This window comes from Podarcis filfolensis, assembly GCF_964270895.1.
Source record: "Podarcis filfolensis genome assembly, chromosome: 6".
NCBI classification, from domain to species: Eukaryota; Metazoa; Chordata; class Lepidosauria; order Squamata; family Lacertidae; genus Podarcis; species Podarcis filfolensis.
This window is the reverse complement of record NC_139609.1, coordinates 12,146,737-12,167,840: the sequence shown is the minus strand read 5'-3', so window position 1 is coordinate 12,167,840 and position 21,104 is coordinate 12,146,737. Positions and strand designations below refer to the sequence as shown.

The following is a 21,104-nucleotide window of genomic DNA, read 5'->3' as shown; positions in this document are numbered from 1 at the left end:
GAATGCTATGCATGCTCCTGCAAACGGCCCATTGTCAGCTGTGGCTCTGCTCACCATCAACTTCAGCTCCCAATTTGACCCCCCCCTTTCTCTTTCTTTCTTTCTTTCTTTCTTTCTTTCTTTCTTTCTTTCTTTCTTTAAATATTTTTATTAGCAATTTCATTTCCCCCCGCAATAATATTTATTGAATTTCATACAAACACATTACTTCAATAAAACAAAAATAAGAAAAATAATAGCAAAAGAAAAAAGTGAAATAATACAAACCTAACAAACCTAACAGCATGGGTGGCGCTGTGGGTTAAATCACAGAGCCTAGGACTTGCCAATCAGAAGGTCGGCAGTTCGAATCCCCGCGACGGGGTGAGCTCCCGTTGCTTGGTCCCTGCTCCTGCCAACCTAGCAGTTCGAAAGCACATCAAAGTACAAGTAGATAAGTAGGTACCGTTCTGGCGGGAAGGTAAACGCCATTTCCGTGTGCTGCTCTGATTCGCCAGAAGCGGCTTAGTCATGTTGGCCACATGACCCGGAAGCTGTACGCCGGCTCCCTCAGCCTATAACAGCGGGATGAGCACCGCAACCCCAGAGTCGGTCACGACTGGACCTAATGGTCAGGGGTCCCTTTACCTTTACCTTTAACAAATATTAACTAAGAATACGACCACATACACAAATACAATAAAACTTAATTATTTAGTTAAACTTCCAACTTCAATTTCAACATAACAACTTATCAACACATATCATATTCATTATTTTCCCCCTTTTTTCCCACCCCCCTCAAACCCTCCCTCCCCTCCCCCCAGAGACTTCCCTCAGCTCCTCTCTCTGATTTCTCAGCACATATTATTCTCCGCATGTTATAAAATTATGCAAATCCTTACATTATCTATCTACCATGTTATCAATCAATAAATTTGTGTATGTTTATTCAAAACCTGCCAAGGAGTCCAATTCATTTTGTGGTGTTTTTAAATAATTTGTATAAAGTTCCCATTCTTCCTTGAAGTCACAGTTGTCCTTGTCTCACAATTTGTATGTCAATTTAGCCAGTTCTGCATAATTCATCAATTTCTCTTGCCACTGTTCTTTTGTCGGGATTTCCTCATTATTCCATACTTGTGCTATCAAGACTCTGGCCGCTGTTGTTTCATACATTCCCTCTTTCTCTTTCTATGTGTGTGTGTTCCCTGCCTGCAAATATATCCAGCAGCCAAAATGTTTTATTTCAACAGATGATGAAGTGATTTCCTCTTTTTGTCTCAATTTCCTATCCAATCTGAATTTTTTTTAAAAAAAAAATCTCTCTTGGAATGCAGTAAGTGTCCACAAAACCCTGAGGCAGATGCCTACACAAGCATCTTTTGCACATTGGGAAAAAAGGCAAAATACAAATAGGAAATACGGCTTTTGCTCTGTAAATTTTCAACTAACACTGACAAGGGAGACAAAAAGGTCATAATGCCCCGAGGGTCTCATTTGCTCAGCATTTTAATCTCTGGACTAGCAAAAGCTAGAGAGGAAGGTTATAGAAAATCCTTGCTTTCAGATAACACCATTTTCAACTACTCAACCAGAGCAAAGTGCACTGAGATAAGCACGTGTGAGGAAAAACTAAAATGTTTCTGGACAAGGATGGCCTTGCCATCCTTTATCTCACTGTCATGGGCCTCCAGCTAACTAACAGAAGCAATTTTTGTTAGTTATTTATAAAATCAGTTCTGTATTGCCCTTTTCTACAACATCAGGGTGGTTTTCCACAATGTAAACCCCCCCCCAAACTTTAAAAGCAATATGAAGCAATCATAAAAATGGCTAGCAACTGTTAACGGAGAAATCTGAGGGCTCCCTTGAACAAAAAACAAGGACACCAGCCAGGAATATCAGAGCAAAACAGCAGCCAGTAGGCTTGGTCTTTATTGAAGGCTGTCGCGACAGGACTCCCACCTGCCACAAGGTGAAATAAGATGGAAGCCTCGAACAAAAGAGAACCCAAACTTTTATTAGCTGTTAATCCCCATGTTAGTAGGGACGTGGGTGGCGCTGTGGGTTAAACCACAGAGCCTAGGGCTTGCCGATCAGAAGGTTGGCCATTCGAATCCCCGCTACAGGGTGAGCTCCCGTTGCTCGGTCCCTGCTCCTGCCAACCTAGCAGTTTGAAAGCACGTCAAAGTGCAAGTAGATAAATAGGAACAGCTCCAGCGGGAAGGTAAACACCGTTTCCGTGCACTGCTCTGGTTCGCCAGAAGTGGCTTGGTTATGCCGGCCACATGACCCGGAAGCTGAACGCCGGCTCCCTTGGCCAGTAAAGCGAGATGAGCGCCGCAACCCCAGAGTCGGCCACGACTGAGCCTAATGGTCAGGGGTCCCTTTACCTTTACCTTTAATCTCCATGTTACACCCCCCAACTACATCACTAATACATCATGGTTACATCATGAAAGGGGAGGTCTGTTGGCAGTAATCTGAGCATCCTGGACCCTGCCCCATGATTCCCCTTGCCCTCCACCAAACACCCATCAAGTGTAACAAAAGAGATATCTACATTTCCCTGTTTCCCAGCCAAGTTAATCACACTCTTTTGTCTTCATCTGGGGTTGTTATTTCTGGAATGGCTGCCTGTCTGGCACTCAGGATGCCAGGAATTATCACTCAGGCAGAGGGGCTGCTGAGTAGCTGAGCTCATATGTCTATATGAATTTCTGAAGTTTTCCCAGTGAGCCAGTACATTTATCAGTGAATTGTTACATTTGGTATCGTGCAGCAGAGGTCCTATGAACAGATAGGAAGAAACTGTGACGAAGTGTTTTGTGGGGACAAATCACAAAAGTCACAAAAGTGATTGTGCTGATTTTGGTAGTGGGCTGCATGTGCATGATATCTGCTGGAGGGGCAACACACACACACCCCGCAACCTATACATAAATTCCTGCAACACTACTCAAGGGACTCTCTATTTGAATGGCAATGTCCATCAACTTTGGGGGGTCTGGTTCCGCTCAAATATTTTATTGGGTGGCTCCTGTGCCTCTGGATCAACTTCATGACCCAGATTTCATATAAGGGCTCAGGTGGTCTTTAACGTATGCTGGGCCGAAGTTAATTTGTTAGATCTGTTATAAGAAAATGCTGCTCCTTTTCCCTTATGGGGTATCCAAGAGCCCATATAGAGTCCTTATGTAGGTTCCCTATCAGAAGGAGAAAACAGAGGCCAACCATAGAATATTGAGAAGCAAAGCGGCTAGTAAGCCTGATCTTTATTAAACTGTTGCAGCAGGGTCCTCATTCAACACATGCAGGAGGGAAGAGGCACCCAGAACAATAATGTGCCAGCCCTTATATAGACTTTTGAAATTGCCCACCCTGTAGCTCAAGACCACCCCCCAAAACATCATACATACATCACTGAAGGAGGCAGTCCCCAACAGAAATACATCACGGGGCGGGCGGGGGGGGGCGGTCTATAACAGAATCCTGTTTGTCAGGATACCTGCCAATGGTCACTGATTGCATTACCTGGGCAGCCTAGCCATTCCTTTTGAGATGCTAAATACAGTGGTACCTCTGGATGCGAACGGGATCCGTTCCGGAGCCCCATTCGCATCCAGAAGCGAATGCAACCCGTGTCCGTGCGTCTGTGCGTGCGTGGGTCCTGATTTGGCACTTCCGTGCAGGCGCGTGACATCATTTTGAGTGATTGCACATGCATGAGTGGTGAAACCCGGAAGTAACGCGCTCCGTTACTTCCAGGTTTCCGTAGAGCGCAACCTAAAAATATTCATCTCGAAGCTACTTCAACCTGAGGTATGACTGTACTTAGTTCCTGAATCCAGGTCACAGGATCACCCTATTCATACACAAATACGACCTTAAGTCACGATTTGTGAGAAATGGGGAGACTTCCCTATTTCCTTCCTCACTGAAGAGGAATATTTGAGGTCAGTGAAAGGACTACTGGATGGTTAAGTTCTGTCAAAAGTGACTATGGGGTTGCAGTGCTCATCTCGCTTTTCAGGACAAGGGAGCCGATGTTTGTCCACAGACAGCTTTCTGGGTCATGTGGCCAGCAGGACTAAACCGCTTCTGGTGCAACAGGACACTGTAACAGAAACCAGAGCACAAGGAAACGCTGTTTAACTTCCCGCTGCAGCGGTACCTATTTATCTACTTGCACTGGTGTGCTTTCGAACTGCTAGGTTGGCAGGAGCTGGGACAGAGCAATGGGAGCTCACCCCGTCGCAGGGATTTGAACTGCCGACCTTCTGATCGGAAAGCCCAAGAGGCTCAATGGTTTGGACCACAGTGCCACCCGCATCCCCAAATCTACATACAGTGCACTGGACCCTGAAAGCCCTGTTGGCATCTCTGCTCAGGGGATATTATTCTTTATTGGAGCTGCTTCTACATTTAAGTATTATACTGGAGTGTCTGCGTAGCTTTCTGCAGCGAGTTCAACACTTAATGTAAAGAAGGCAAATTGCCAGTCTGCAGGGATGATTTTGTTACGAAAAAGGAGCAATGCTGCAGCTGAGTGCTCCAGATGGCTGGAAAGCCAAACAGGATGTTGATGTTTTGGGACTGTACCGTGGGAACAAGGGACAGTCTAGTCTGTGCACTGAGCACCGGATGTTAGCTCAGAGTGTCACATGACCCTGTACTGGAAGTACATGGGAGGAGTTATTCTCTCTCTGCTGTTGGTGTTAAGAGAGTGCAGACACGTTTTCTCTGTACTGCTGGAAAGACAGAAATAAAGGCATGTAAATACATTTCTGTCTGTCTCTCTCCCCTCCCTGGGAATGAGGGAAGGGGAGGGATGGTGTGTTCTTCTCACGTTTGAGGAGGATCGCCGAGATCTCGCCTTGTCTTGCCGGGAGCTGCTGACGGGGGAGATCAACAAGGAATCCAAGTCGGGCACCTGGAGAGTGGCCAGTTCCTCTGACTAAGGCTTGAATTCCAACAGATTTGACCCACTAAGTTCCCCCAGCTCCCCCAAATCAGTTTTCCATTAGCAATGGCACAGGGGTTGGGGTACAGCATAGGTAGGCAAACTAAGGCCCAGGGGCTGGATCCGGCCCAATCGCCTTCTAAATCTGGCCTGCGGACGTTCCAGGAATCAGCATGTTTTTACATGAGTAGAATGTGTCCTTTTATCTAAAATACATCTCTGGGTTATTTGTGGGGGCTGTTTTTACATGAGAATAATGTGTGTTTTTATTTAAAATGCATCTCTGGGTTATTTGTGGGGGAAAGGAATTTGTTCATTCCCCCCCCCCCAAAAAAAAAAAATAGTCCGGCCCACCACAAGGTCTGAAGGACAGTGGACTGGCCCCTTGCTGAAAAAGTTTGCTGATCCCTGGGGTAGAGGATGGGGCACCGAAGAAGACAAGTGCGAGCCAGGGCAGTTTCCATCCTAAACATGTTTCTGGACTAGGCAAAGAGATTTAAAACCCTCCACCCATGGCAGTGCTCTGGTGCAGATGTGCATTGACTCTCCACACTCATCAGACTGATCAACTGATGGGTGGGGAGGAGGAAATACCGTATTTTTTGCTCTATAAGACTCACTTTTTCCCTCCTAAAAAGTAAGGGGAAATGTGTGTGCGACTTATGGAGTGAATGCAGGCTGCGCAGCTGTCACAGAAGCCAAAACAACAAGAGGGATTGCTGCTTTCACTGCGCAGCGATCCCTCTTGCTGTTCTGGCTTCTGAGATTCAGAATATTTTTTTTCTTGTTTTCCTCCTCCAAAAACTAGGTGTGTCTTGTGGTCTGGTGCGTCTTATAGAGCAAAAAATACGGTAATCCCCTTCCTCTCCTCAGTTGTTTTTTTAATTGGCTAATATATAGTATAGCTAAACAACAACAAAATAGTATAGCTTATAGCAGAGGTTTTTTAAAAAACTTAGAAGCTGGAGCTACTCAATCCCACCACCACCCGTTCTGTCTCATTGTTTAAAAAGAGTAAATAAAGGTTCCATTAGTAAAGGAAAAAAATGGTTCTTTCCTTACATATTTACAAGCACAGCTTCAGATCCTAAGCCCACGTGCCAGAAGCTAGTTAGTTACATGGCTGCCTCATATAGGAGGGGAAAGAGAGAGCAAGGCAAAGGGAGAGAACGTGGAAATTTAATGGGAAACCTTGAAGTGTATTTTCTCCAGAGTCCAAACTATCCATTAGTCTCAACCCTGCCCTCTGCCGACTGGAGACATGCAAGGTTGCTTCTACCCAACACATTTTGAAGGGCATTAAAAGATTAATAGACACAGCAGAAGGAATATGCTCTGAGTTGCAAGCTATAGATACCATTTCCCAACACTACTTTGAAACAAACTAGTCATTTCCAGAGTTATTTTTTTAAAAACAAACAAACAAAGAAAGAAGAATCCTTAAGCTTTGCCCTAGGCTGGAAACGGTTCAGTCAGACCATTAGCTGTTTCAAACACCCATTTCCTGGGTATATTACTCCAGAATTTCTTAGAATGCAGGTAACAGGTGAACAAGAAAGAAATTGGTTCTGTAAGTTTATTAAAGTTATAGCATAATGGGATGTAGCTTGTTATGAATGGGAAGAATTCTGTTAGGGAGGTCCAGCCTTCTCCAGCAGCAATACAGTTCCTAGGGTTTCCCAAAGAATGGAAATGGCTTAAATAAGTTTACACCTGCAGATAATCCCTAAGTGAGCTTTTCTTCTTGCAAAATGGGCCCATTTCCAGGATGTATGGATCCAGTCTTTCCAATTTTCCTTCAGCTGGTTGCTAGTTGCAAGCAGGGGTGGCCCAGCTGCTTTTGCCACCAGAGGCTAATGGGAACATGCTGCCTTCTACCACACCCTGCCCACCCCACTAGAATGCCACCCTCTCTCCGAAACTCAGTGAGAGGGGAATGTTCCAGTGGTGGTGGAAGCAGTTTGGCGGGTGGGCAGGGTCTTCTTCTTCTTTGGCAATCCCTCGTAGCCGAGTAAGATTGTCTTCCATAAGTGACTGTGGAGGCCAATTCTGGAACCACACGTCCTTCCACAGTGGGGACATAGGTTTCCAGGTGGGAGTTGATCATGGTGAGTGTTTGCCCAACATGCGTTCCTCTTAGCACATTTCTCCCTTTCGTCCTGAGTTCGAGCGTCTTCAAAGCCCATGGCACCTTTGGTAATTCCAATTCTGTGAGGTCTAAACTGATTTCTAAAATGCCCTCCCCATGCCATAGCCCCCTGCTTGCTCACTTACCTGCCTGCCATTCTGTTGTCATGTTGGAGTGGTTGCCTATCAGTGGACATGCCAAATACAGCATGACAACAGCCTTACGTTTTTATGTATATAGGAAGAAATGTCAAGAATTCGGGGCTTGTACCACTCTGATAGTCACTTTTCACATCTATTACTTACCAATTCCAACCGCTTATGACATTGACATTGAATTTTCCTCCCTTAGCAGTCATGCTCTGACATATTACCCTTCTACGTGCTCCTAATAGTCCATTGGTGTTCTCTGATCTGTAAGCAGACACACTTCTGATGCCTAAAACAATTTCAGGCCGAGGGAGCCGGCGTTTGTCCACAGACAGCTTTCTGGGTCATGTGGCCAGCAGGACTAAACTACTTCTGGCGCAACGGAACACCGTGCCAGAAACCAGAGCACACAGAAACACTGTTTACCTTCCTGCCACAGTGGTACCTATTTATCTACTTGCACTGGCATGCTTTCAAACTGCTAGGTTGGCAGGAGCTGGGACAGAGCAACGGGAGCTCCCTCCGTCACGGGGATTCGAACCGCCAACCTTCTGATCGGCAAGCCCAAGAGGCTCAGTGGTTTAGACCACAGCGCCACCCGCGTCCCAACTTGTACTACAAGCTGGCTTTGGGGAAGCCAAACTATACGTATGGATCATTTTGTTCTTACCAATATTTTGGGAGCAAATTTGCAGAAGCCAGCTTCTGTAACCATATTGGCAGAAGGCACCAAACATGCTTTACCTTAGACCAGAGTTCCTGGAGTAGATCTTAGCTGGCGGCAAAGAAAGAGACGAGAGAGGTAGGGTTTGGCATTTATGTCCTAAACATAGTGCACCCCCTAGTGCTAACTCAAAGGAAAATCTTTATGTTGAGGTCAACATCTATCCAGGGCCTTTTGCAAGACAACTGCTTTTTCCTTGCTAGAGGAACACCTGCTGGAAAAATATATTGTTACCAAAACTGGGTGCCTTCTCCACTGCTGAGTGGTGGCCAGAGCTCATAGCGTTTCAGGCACTCACCCAGGGTCTGTGATCCTTTGGTAACTGAGATATGACAGAGGCTGCCATAGCTTTTTTTTTTTTTTTTAGGATTTTAACAAAATGTTTATTACAAAAGAAAAGGTCATCAGGCAACATATATGAACACAACCAGGTGTCTGGGGATTGGAAAATTCATCAGCCAACTCTATGAATAGCAAGAAGCCTTGCACTTTCCTTCATCGGGGTACACTCGTGGGCACAAAAATGATTCGAAGAGCAGGCAGCTGCTAAGAAGATGCTATTGGCTAAAGCCATCAGCAGACCATAACAGCCTCTTGGTAGTTACCCTGAAGACAGCTCTTTGCTGGACTAGGCTCTCAAGAACCTACAGCCTGCTGACAGCCTATTATTTCCCAGCGATTAGGGGGTTCCTCAGCACCACAATGACTGAATCTCCACGCAGGAACATCTTGGAGGTGTAGCGGTAATTGTTGACAGGTTTCGATTTCTTCTTGCCTTTCCCACTCTTGGGCACCTCTGTCCACATCTCCTTAGCGTTTTCCAACACCATGTTTCAGTGCCTGTCAAAGGCTTTGACCCGGCCAAGCAGCTTCTTGTTGTTTCGACAGTTGATCAGCACCTGAGTATTGTTTTTTACAGACTGGGTGAGAACAGAAAGGGGCCCCGTGTTGAATTCTTCCTCCTCCCTCTTCTGCAGCTCCTCTGGGGCCATCTGGGGCCATCTCACTCTTGGGCTGGATCAATTCTGGGCTGCATCAATAGGAGTATAGCATCTAGATCAAGGGAAGTAATAGTGCCACTGTATTCTGCTCTGGTCAGACCTCACCTGGAGTACTGTGTCCAGTTCTGGGCACCACAGTTCAAGAAGGACACTGACAAACTAGAATGTGTCCAGAGGAGGGCAACCAAAATGGTCAAAGGCCTGGAAACGATGCCTTATGAGGAACGGCTAAGGGAGCTGGGCATGTTTAGCCTGGAGAAGAGGAGGTTAAGGGGTGATATGATAGCCATGTTCAAATATATAAAAGGATGTCACATAGAGGAGGGAGAAAGGTTGTTTTCTGCTGCTCCAGAGAAGCGGACACGGAGCAATGGATCCAAACTACAAGAAAGAAGATTCCACCTAAACATTAGGAAGAACTTCTTGACAGTAAGAGCTGTTCGACAGTGGAATTTGCTGCCAAGGAGTGTGGTGGAGTCTCCTTCTTTGGAGGTCTTTAAGCAGAGGCTTGACAACCATATGTCAGGAGTGCTCTGATGGTGTTTCCTGCTTGGCAGGGGGTTGGACTCAATGGCCCTTGTGGTCTCTTCCAACTCTATGATTCTATGATTCTATTCTATGATTCTAAGAGGCTCATGGCTGGGCCCTTCTCCTCTTCCTAGCCGTCGACTCGCGCGGCGAACTGCTCCGTCGCGGGTTTGCAAATCCTGTCGTAGCTTTAAGAAATATGGTTTATTCACCTATTTATGGCTTCAGTCTGCATAGAGCACGGTCATTTCCAGAGGGGCTTGCACCTCATAGTAGTGCAGCCCTGAAGCTCAAGGCATCTCTCCCAGCCAGCCTTCCCAAGATGGATCCCAGTCTGTCTTCTTCCGCCTTCATCCTCCAAGAACATGTTGCTAAAAACCAGGGTGGATTTGATTTAAATCGAACTGATTTAAATCACTAGTCATTAAGACTTGATTTTTATTAGTATTTTACAAAAAGACTCATTCTTGCTGGTATAATCTTAATCTTTGCAACCAGATGAAGGTTTCATTTTTGGAATAATACAATTTCAGAGTAGTTTTTACAGTTATATCAAAAATTACTGATTTGGTTATACTATTAGAAATACATAGACAGATAATTATGAAATTATGGTGAGGTTTAATAAGTTAACTGTTGATATTTGGATGACTTTTCTGCTGTACTTCATTGGAAGGATAAAAATGATCATTTCCTGAAGAACAATTTAAACAATTTATTTAACTAAAGCAGTAACATTATAGCATATGTATCCATGTTTGTTAACTGATGTGGTTAAACAATTTCCCCAAAACAACAACAACCTTAGACTGAGTTTTAGCACACATGAAAAACTTAAAACAAATCCTTATTTCCTGATAAATAACGTTTGCACTATAATGCAACTTACCGGTAAATAGAAAACTATCATTAGAAAGATTTTTCCTCCAAAAGCATTTTGTTTTAAAAATCCAATTCTAATAAAAAAAATATCTGATTTAAATTTTAAAAAATCCGAATTTTTCATTTTAAAAAAAAAATCATTGATTTTTATCTACCCCACTAAAAAATTTTCTTTCCTGTCACCTCACAACTTGGGAACCTTCCAAACCCCCAGTCTCTGTTCATACCCCAGGGCAGGGAAAAGGACAGTTCTCCTGCATTGCCAATGGCCCTCAATTTTTTCTTAATAACACTAGCTTGGCCAGGTCATTCTCTGCATAGGCTAGCCCAGTCTGCAGTTTGTATTTCTCCCTTCACATCATCAAAATCCTGCCATTTATTAATTTCTAGTATTTGTGGGGGGGGGGGTTTCTCCTCCCAAATCTGTAACCATATATTGGAATGCAAAAGAAAACCTCTGAGGAGGATACTCACATCTCTTCCAATTCCTGTTTAGGGACATTTTTAAAATAAAATAAAATAAAAAATCAACATGTGGATTGTCCATGGAAGAAAATGTAGAATTTCTTTTGCTGTAGAATGGCCACATTACCCAGGAGTTTTTGTACAAAACTACTCCTTTAGGGAACTTTACAGAAGCTTTTAATGTTTGATGTTTTATCTTGTTTTTAATATTATGTTGGGAGCCGCCCAGAGTGTCTGGGGAAACCCAGCCAGATGGAAGGGGTAATTATTATTATTATTATTATTATTATTATTATTATTATTATTATTATTATTTCAGCGGAGAATTTGCTAAGCCTGTGGTTCTCAAACTACAAAGTACCTATGTATGGGCCTATGGCCGTAATAAATGATATTCTATTCTTCAAAGTACCTCGGGTTAAATACACTTCAGGTTACATATGCTTCAGGTTACACACTCTGCTAACCCAGAAATAGTGCTTCAGGTTAAGAACTTTGCTTCAGGATGAGAACAGAAATCGTGCTCCGGCGGCATGGCGGCAGTAGGAGGCTCCATTAGCTAAAGTGGTGCTTCAGGTTAAGAACAGTTTCAGGTTAAGAACGGACCTCCGGAACGAATTAAGTACTTAACCCGAGGTACCACTGTAACATGCTAAGCACCTGGAAATTGGCTTCTCTGATAACTGACATCACTTAGAAAACATCTGTTGCTAGTTTTTGCAGCTTCCTGTTTAATATAGCTAAAGTTTTGGTTCGGGCTAGAGATCTCAAGAGCCCTCTGAAAACGTTGTTCACTTTTGTTGATATGTATGGATAAGTAAATCCTAATAGCAAAGAGATATCTGGCGAGAGAAGGGAGCATAACTTGAATCTCTTTACCAACAACACGGCAATCGTGTTAATTGACCCACTGGCAGCGTTCCCTCCTTAGGGTAAGCAAGAATTAGTTTTACTATACTCCCCTTATATACAGTTTCAATATCTGGGGGTAATAGTACCTCAAAAGCTTAATAAATTGTATCAAGCCGACGACATCCCTTTGATGAGAAAAAAAACCTGAGGATGTTAAGCAATGGAAGAAAATGTAGAATTTCTATTGCTGTAGAATGGCCACATTACCCAGGAGTTTTTGTAGAAAACTACTCCTTTAGGGAACTCCTGGGAAGCTTTTAATGTTTGATGTTTTTAATGTTTTTAATGTTTGAGCCGCCCAGAGTGGCTGGGGAAACCCAGCCAGATGGGTGGGGTATTAATAATAATAATAATAATAATAATAATAATAATAATAATATCAAAAGTTTTTGATTTGAGTTTCCACTGAAATGAGCCTGCATTTTAATGTTTTAATGTTGTATTTTAATTTTGTTTTTAAAGTTGTATTTCAATCAGTAGTTTTTATATCTGGTGTTAGCCTCCTTGAGCCTGGTCTTGGCTGGGGGAGGGCAGGGTATAAATAAAATTTATTATTACTCTAATCATTTTTTGGATTCACTCAATATCTGTCGAAAATTCAATTTCCCCCACATAGATTTTGATGTATTCCTTAAAGATAGTCCTTATTCACTTTTTGTACCATATCTCCTCTTATCCTCCCTGTTAATTCGGCAATATGGAAGTATTCCATCATTTTAGATAGCCAGTCTGTTTTAGTTGGGACACTGCTGCTTTTCCAGTTTTGGGCAATTAATAACCTTGCCACCATAGTCGCATACATAAATATTGGTCTGACCGTTCTTTTTATTTCCTCTGACATGATACCTAGGAGAAAGGATTCTGGTTTTTTTCCAAATGAAAATCTAAACATCTTTTTCAATTCGTTATAAATATTTTCCCAGAATCCCACTATCTCTTTGTACTCCCACCACATGTGTAGAAAGGTTCCTGCCCCATTGTTGCATCTCCAACAGACATCACTACAGTTTTTATACATTTTTGCCAGTCTAACTCCTATTGTAAGTAGAATGAACGGAAGAATTGTAGAGTTGGCAGGGACCCCAATGTAGGAATCTTTTGCCTAATGTGGGTGTGATGGCCTGGGATTCGGACTCGGAGGCTGAACCTGAGGAATCCCAGCCTGCACAGGAGTCCCCGCCTCCAGAACCAGCTGAGCCGGGACTGGGGCTTGAACCTGAAGGGTCCTCACCTGTGCTGGATCCTCAGGTGCAGGCACCAGCTGAGTCTGCTCTGGCCCCTGAGGTGATGGAGGACCCATTGCCTGCAGGTGCTCCACTCTCCGCCCCGTCAGGGGAAGCTGAGGTTGCCTCTGGGTCCGGCAATCCTCCAGCCTCTCCTGAGCTGCAGAGGCTCAGGGCAGAGAGGCGGAGGGAACTAAGTTATTGCAGGAGGAGTGCTCGCCTCCAGGCCAGGAGAGGCAAGTCACCTGTGGACCGGGGCCACCCTATGCCTCGGGGCAGATAAAAGCTGGCCAGCCCCAGTCCCAAGTTGTGGGAGCAACATTGTTGGTAGCCTGTTCCTGCCTGCACCCTGTCCTGCTCTTCTGCCAGAGTTCCTGACCTCACCCAATTCCCTGCCTTGGACCCCGCTTCAGCTTTGACGGACAGCCTCCATACTGCAACCTTGACCTCGGACCTCGCCTCACGGTTAGCCCTCGGGACCAGCACAGTGGGACTCAAACCCACGACCCAAGAGACCTAGAGTCTCATGCACTACCAGTCAAAGTTAATGGGCCTAGTTTAGTCATGCTCTGTAACTTTAGTGGGTCTATTTGGAGCAGGACTAGCTCTGGATACAACACTCTAGCCCAACCTGGGAAACATTTGCAATAGCTATCTCTTCCAAGTGGGCATTTAAAGTTTCCCCATTATAACGCCTCGGCTTTGTTTTCCTTCCCTGACATCCATCTTCATGGAAAGCCATTACAGAAGTGACAAAGGTTAAACCAGCAGAAGAATGCCCCCACAGTCTTATTCTATCGGAATCGTGCAATCCTGTTTGACTGAAGTGTGCCATAACTACACAAAACACAATTGCACTCATGGAAATTCTAAATCTTTATGGACTTCCTGCGGAAAAGATTCCTTGTCTAACATTTTGTCGTTCCACTGGATTAGTGAAGGACAATTAGCTCTATTATTCATGTTTCAGTCTCCGGTGGTATTTAGCACATAACGAATGTAAATAGCTGGGAGCCACAACTGTCGGAAACGATAAATAACGGCTGCGCTATGAGTTTTGCCAGAAAGTGGGCAGGTGGCAGGGAATCAAATGCATTTATAGGACTTAGCGGAGAAAGTCCACTGTTGCGTAATGCCATAATGGGGCAGAGATGTAGGTAAAGGGGCATGATATGAAACATAGATGCCATCATAAAAGTTTTCCAAGGTATAGTTGATTCCCCCCCCCTTGAAGAAATATGATAAAATGGTGACAATCTGCTGATTAACAAGCCGTATGTTGTTGTTGTTTAGTCGTTTAGTCGTGTCTGACTCTCCGTGACCCCATGGAACAGAGCACGCCAGGCACTCCTGTCTTCCACTTCCTCCTGCAGTTTGGTCAAACTCATGCTAGTAGCTTCGAGAACACTGTCCAACCATCTCGTCCTCTGTCGTCCCCTTCTCCTTGTGCCCTCCATCTTTCCCAACATCAGGGTCTTTTCCAGGGAGTCTTCTCTTCTCATGAGGTGGCCAAAGTATTGGAGCCTCAGCTTCACGATCTGTCCTTCCAGGGAGCACTCAGGGCTGATTTCCTTCAGAATGGAGAGGTTTGATCTTCTTGCAGTCCATGGGACTCTCAAGAGTCTCCTCCAACACCATAATTCAAAAGCATCAATTCTTCGGCGATCAGCCTTCTTTATGGTCCCAAACAAGCCATAACAAGAAAAAAAAAGAAAGAACACAAAACAGATATAAGAATCCATTGAAATGAATTTCCTCTTGCAGCAGGATAAGGCATATTTGAATAACATTCTTTAGATCAGTGTAGTGACCCATCACAATTTCCTTCAGACGGGGGGGGGGGGGGAACTCTTCCATGTTCAACAATATCCTGATAGGTAAGAAAGTGAATCACAAAATGCATTACACAACAGATTCCATTCTACCAGAAACCACACAGGAAATTTGAAGTGCACCTTCTGAAATATGCACTAAGGAAAAGGAAAATAACTCTTGCTTGCTACTGAAATTCATGCCCTGCGTTTCCCCACACGAGTGAATTTACAAAGTAGCTTACAGCATAAGAGCGCAACACCCTAAATAAAAATATACCCACTATAAAATTACAAAAATACCGTATTTTTCGCCCCATAGGGCGCACCGGCCCATAGGGCGCACCTAGTTTTTTTTTCTTTTGGGGGGGGAAATAAAGGAAAAAAAATATTTTCCCCCCAGGCGCGGGGCTGGGGTGGGGGAAGCCCGAGCTTCCCCCGACCCCAGCCCCCAGAACAGGCTGCTATCCGCAAGCCTCGGGAGCCCGGCGGGAACTCCCACCGGGCTCCCCAGGCTTGCGGATATCTGCCCGAAGCCCAGGGCACGCTGCTCAGTGCTCCCCAGGTTTCGGGCTGCAGGCTGCTGTCCACAAGCCTTGGGAGCCCGGCGGGAACTCCCGTAGGCTCCCAAGGCTTGCGGATAGCTTCCTGAAGCCTGGAGAGCGAGAGGGGTCGGTGCGCACCGACCCCTCTCGCTCTCTCTCTCTTTTTTTATAAGATATTTATTCAATTTTTAGAGGTACAAAAAGAAAAAAGAAAAAACATCATTTTACACAAAAAAAGATAAAATACAAAAAAGAAAAGAGAAAAATAAAAAAGAAAGAGCAGAGAATTAAAATCCATTAAGCAAAAAGAAAAATCAAGGAAAAATACAGCAAATCTTCCCATTGCTTATCTTTCATTAGCTTATTTCCCTGACCTCCTCACACCTCCCTTTTTTGTATTCTAGTCAATTATCCATTTCAGCAAATCCTTTCCCTCTTTTCAAATTTTTGTCCTGTAAATTTATCTTGATATTAATATAACTTTACTTTCCCTCCTTTCACCAATTAACAGTCTGTTTTTTCCTAAATCTTTGTAGCATTTCTGCTAAAATCACATAAATTCATTCCAACATCATTCTAACATTCTTTAATTTTGCAATGTTTCTGTAAATAGTCTTTAAATTTCTTCCAATCTTCCTCCACCAACTCTTCTCCCTGGTCTCGGATTCTGCCAGTCATTTCCGCCAGTTCCATGGAGTCCATCACCTTCATCTGCCATTCTTCCAGGGTGGGTAGATCTTGTGTCTTCCAATACTTTGCAATAAGTATTCTTGCTGCTGTTGTAGCATACATAAAGAAAGTTCTATCCTTCTTTGGCACCAATTGGCCGACCATGCCCAGGAGAAAGGCCTCTGGTTTCTTCAGAAAGGTATATTTAAATACCTTTTTCATTTCATTATAGATCATCTCCCAGAAAGCCTTAATCCTTGGGCATGTCCACCAAAGGTGAAAGAATGTACCTTCAGTCTTTTTACATTTCCAACATTTATTATCAGGCAAATGATAAATTTTTGCAAGCTTGACTGGTGTCATGTACCACCTGTATATCATTTTCATTATATTCTCTCTTAAGGCATTGCATGCTGTGAACTTCATACCTGTGGTCCATAACTGTTCCCAGTCAGCCATCATAATATTATATCCAACATCTTGTGCCCATTTAATCATAGCAGATTTCACCGTTTCATCCTGAGTATTCCATTTCAACAGCAAGTTATACATTCTTGACAAATTCTTAGTTTTGGAATCTAACAGTTCTGTTTCCAATTTTGATTTTTCCACCTGGAAGCCAATTTTTTTATCCAAATTATATGCCTCCATTATCTGATAACAATGAAGCCAATCTCGCACTCTATTTTTTAATTTTTCAAAACTCTGCAGTTTTAATCTGTCTCCCTCTTGTTCCAAAACCGACCCCTCTCGCTCTCCAGGCTTCAGTGAAAGCCTGCATTCGCCCCATAGGACGCACACACATTTCCCCTTCATTTTTGGAGGGGAAAAAGTGCATCCTATAGGGTGAAAAATACGGTAATAATAATCAAATATCACAAACATCAACCATGGAGAGATTGTACTAAAATAACACAGCCAAGAAAACAACTGACTAAAACTCTAATAAAGACATGTTTTGGCTAGGCACCTTAAAATAAGAGACTGTCAGTGCCGCAATATGAAAAAGACATCACTCCTTGTAGCGACCAAAAATATCTCATTTGGCAGCAGGACCTTGTGAAAGGCCTCGGCTGTTGAATGGAGTATGTGGGGAAGAACATGCAAAATATGGCTGTCTTTGGCCTACCAAGGGGCCAGGCTGTTTAAGACATTAAATGTTAAAACCAGCACTTTGAACAGAACCTGGAAACAAAAATGAGCCTGAAGGAATCCCACTTTCGTCGCCAGTGTTAAGTTGTGGGTGAACATATCAGACAACACAGTGATTCTTCAAACACCTCTTGTTTATTCACAGGCCAGAACAGAACTGAACTAAAGGGTTCAGCCAGCCTGCTTATATAGAGCTCCACTAGAACGCAACAGTAACCATTTTCTGTAACTATCCAATCACTGAACGGCACTTTCAATCCCTTATTTGCATATGTGGGCCTGAGTGAAAACTATCTACAGTATCCCCCTGCTGGCCCAGGGCGAGAACTTCAGTACATAACACCTAACTCCAACCAGCCAGGGGCGTAGGAAGGGGGGTGTTTGGGGCAGTCCTCCCCAGGTGTCATCCCTGGGGTGGGTGACAAAATCCCCCCTGGGCGGATCACCGCACTGCCCCCCTGGGCACCAATCCCTGCACCGATTGCCCCCAATGGGCGCCAATTGCCACACCAATTGCCACCCTGGGCGCCACACACCGCACCAGTTGCCCTCAATGAACGCCAATCGCCACGCCAATCGCCCTGCTGGGCGTCTTGCCCTGCCCCCCTGTGTACCGCTCCAGGTGCCAGAGCGGCTAGCTCTGCCGCTACAACCAGATGTTTGGAAGCTGTGGCTGGATATGGGAGCCGGTTGAAGTTAAATCCTTCAAAGACAGAGGTCTTTCCCTGGGTCAGGACGATATGGGATTGGGGGGAGCAACTCCCATCTCTTGCGGGGGTGCAATTAGTGCCAGCACCAATTTGAGTTTGGGTGTAATCTTCAACACCTCCCTTTCCATGGAGGCACAGATTGCAGCTATAACAAAGGCGGCATTTTTTCATCTCCGCCAAGCTAAGCAGTTGGCTCCTTACCTCTCTTGCCCTGACCTAGCCACTGTGATCCATGCGGCGGTCACCTCCAGGCTTGATTATTGCAACTCACCCTACGTGGGGCTGCCCTTGAGACTGACCCAGAAACTCCAGTGTGTGCAGAATGCCGCAGTGAGACTCCTTATGGGGTCCTCGCCATGGGATCACATTCCCCCCGTGCTATACCAGCTGCACTGGCTCCCGGTGGAGTACAGGATCAGGTTTAAGGTGCTGATTTTAACCTTCAAAGCCCTATATGGCCTAGGACCCTCATACCTACGGGACCGCCTCTCCAGGTATGTCCCACGGAGGACCTTATGGTCTTCAAATAAAAACATCCTGGAGATCCCAGGCCACAAGGAGATTAGGCTGGCCTCAACCAGAGCCAGGGCTTTTTCGGCCGTGGCCCCGATCTGGTGGAACGCTCTGTCACAAGAGACTAGGTCCCTGCAGGACTTGACATCTTTCTGCAGGGCCTGCAAGACAGAACTGTTCCGTCAGGCCTTTGGCCAAGGCACAGTCTGACCCCCTCTCTCCTTTTTTAATCCTCATAGAACTCTAGCCCAGTGGTTGCCATTAATTTGATTCTGAATTGATTTTAGAATGTTTTTCAATTAATTGACTGTGATTTTATGTAAACTGTGCTATTTTTACTGTTGTTAGATGCTCTGAGCTCAACTTTGGCTGGGGAGGGAGGGATATAAATAAAAATATATATTATTATTATTATTATTATTATTATTATTATTATTATTATTATCCAGCAACCTGGTAGCAACAGTTCAAGTTTCTGAATGCATTCAAGGGCAGCCCTATATACCAGTCAAAGCTCGGAAAAGACACCTCTCGCTACCAACACTGTTATGTTCTGAAGTTCTCACCCTGGGCCAGCAGGGGGATACTGTAGATAGTTTTCACTCAGGTCCACATATGCAAATAAGGGTTTGAAAGTGCCGTTCAGTGATTGGATAGTTACAGAAAATGGTTACTGTTGCATTCTAGTGGAGCTCTATATAAGCAGGCTGGCTGAACCCTTCAGTTCAGTTCTGTTCTGGCCTGTGAATAAACAAGAGCTGTTTGAAGAATCACTGTGTCGTCTGATATGTTCACCCACAACTTAACACTGGCGAGCTAACACCATCTGTTGTATTGAGGAGTGCTGTGTAAAGGAGCACCCTAAGCTGCAAACCCAAACTCTTAGGGCAGGCAGGCCTGGGCAGAAGATACACTGAAATCTGCTGTGGATCACTTACAGTAGATCACGAAAGATTTCTGTCTCCCAGCTGGTTAACGAAACCGCCCTACAACTCTCCCCACCCCAGAAGAAATACAGACACCCCCCCAAGTGCCCCAATTTTCCAGGGAGAGTCCCAGAATTACAGAAGCAACCTCAGATTCTGATCCCGGAATGTCTCACTTTTCCTTAGGATGCCCCTATTTTCATCAGAGAAATGTTGGAGGGCATGGAAATAGGCTGTGGAAATGAAGGAAGTCTGGAGGGAAATAAGGAATGGGTTTTTGCATTTTTTTGTATTTTTGTTTTTATTTTTATTTTTGTTGTTGTTGTTGTTGTATTTTATTTTTTTGTATTTAGTTGCCCTAAAGAAAGGAAGGCAGACCCTCCAGCTTTCTAGACAGTAGCTCCAGGAGTCTTGGAGAGATGCTACCACAGCACATCTTAGCAGATCCAGAGAGTTCATATGCCTTGCTATCGCACCTTTAATAGGAGATGGGCACACACATTCATTTAGCAATTAAGTAGATGACACTTTCTCCATAAATAAAAGTTCAGGGGATTTTTCAAAATATATGTAGAATGCTGGCACGTGTTTAATTTGTTTGTACAGCATTTTATTGTTCATTTTATTTACTTTTCGAATGTTTTAAATGGTTGTTTCTAACTATTTTTAGGCGTAATTTTATTCTTTGAGCAAACAACTCTTAGGTTTTTTAAATCAATCCAGCAGTATACAGTGGACGCTCGGGTTGCGAACATGATCCATGCGGGATGCACATTTGCAACCCGCAGCGTCCACAACCTGCAGCGCACGTCTGCACATGCGCGGGTTGCAATTCTGCGCATCCGCAAAGCGCGATTTAGTGCTTCTGCGCATGCACGACTGCCAAAACCTGGAAGTAACCTGTTCTGATACTTCCGGGTTTTGGCGATCCTCACCCCAAAAAACGCAACCTGAAGCGTTTGTCACCCAAGGTATGACTGTATAAAGTTTATGAAATAAATAAACATCAGGAAAAGCTTCCTTTGCTCAATTTCTATGTGTCAAGCAAGGTGAGGAGCCACGAATAAGTTGACAAGTGAAATTCTATGCTTACTCAGGAGTAAGCCTCACTGCATTTAGTGGGCCTTGATCGCAAGTGCATAGGACCATATAATAATGAAATGCAAAGTGTAAGAAAGAACGAATACAATAATGGATTGTTTTTCTTTCAGCTATATTTGCTTGCATTTGCTTAAAAGAGAGAGAGAGAGAGAGAGAGAGAGAGAGAGAGAGAGAGAATTTGGTTCGTGATCATTTGCAAAAGAAATTCTGTATGAGAACAAAGGAAGAGTTTGAATATAGCGCTCACAACCTTGTCCTCTGCTTTTAGATAATTATTGCAGTAAAAATAGGAATTAGCAAAGAAAGCAGGTAAGTGAAGCTGGAAACCTTAGCATTAATCTTTTCTGACCTAATTTTTCCCTGCCAGGCCCCGAAAGGTAACAAACACAAATGATTAAAAAAACAACAACTTGACAGTTTAAGACCAGAGTTAAAGCTATCTCATATTGGTTCAAGCTCTACAAAGCCAGAAAAGTAGAGGCCAAGGAAAATGCCATAATAGATGTTCCCCACAATCAATAATGCTTGCTTGCAACTCATACTTCATCCACCAACTCTTTCATGCCCAAATCTAGACAGGGAGGATAGTGTGTTTAGTACAGATGCCTCACATTGACTTGGTCCTGTATTTCCACATGAAGCATGTTAAGTTGTGGGTGAACATATCAGACGACACAGCGATTCTTCAAACAGCTCTTGTTTATTCACAGGCCAGAACAG

At 44.1% G+C, this 21,104-nt stretch overlaps 2 long non-coding RNA genes and 1 pseudogene across 3 annotated transcripts in view; 1 reads left to right on the top strand and 2 right to left on the bottom strand.

Annotated features, from left to right (window-relative positions):
- Nucleotides 1-11,434, top strand: part of LOC310765312 — a 112,477-nt gene extending 101,043 nt beyond the window's left edge. Inside the window, exon 3 of the long non-coding RNA XR_014549518.1 lies at nt 11,369-11,434. This is a non-coding gene — a long non-coding RNA (uncharacterized lncRNA). The remainder of the gene's footprint in view (nt 1-11,368) is intronic.
- Nucleotides 1-21,104, bottom strand: part of LOC310765314 — a 197,672-nt gene that overhangs the window by 101,041 nt on the left and 75,527 nt on the right. The window lies entirely within an intron of this gene.
- On the bottom strand, nt 8,472-8,938 carry LOC310765380 (small nuclear ribonucleoprotein Sm D2-like; annotated as a pseudogene). Its single transcript has one exon. The product of its transcript is annotated as a small nuclear ribonucleoprotein Sm D2-like (transcript).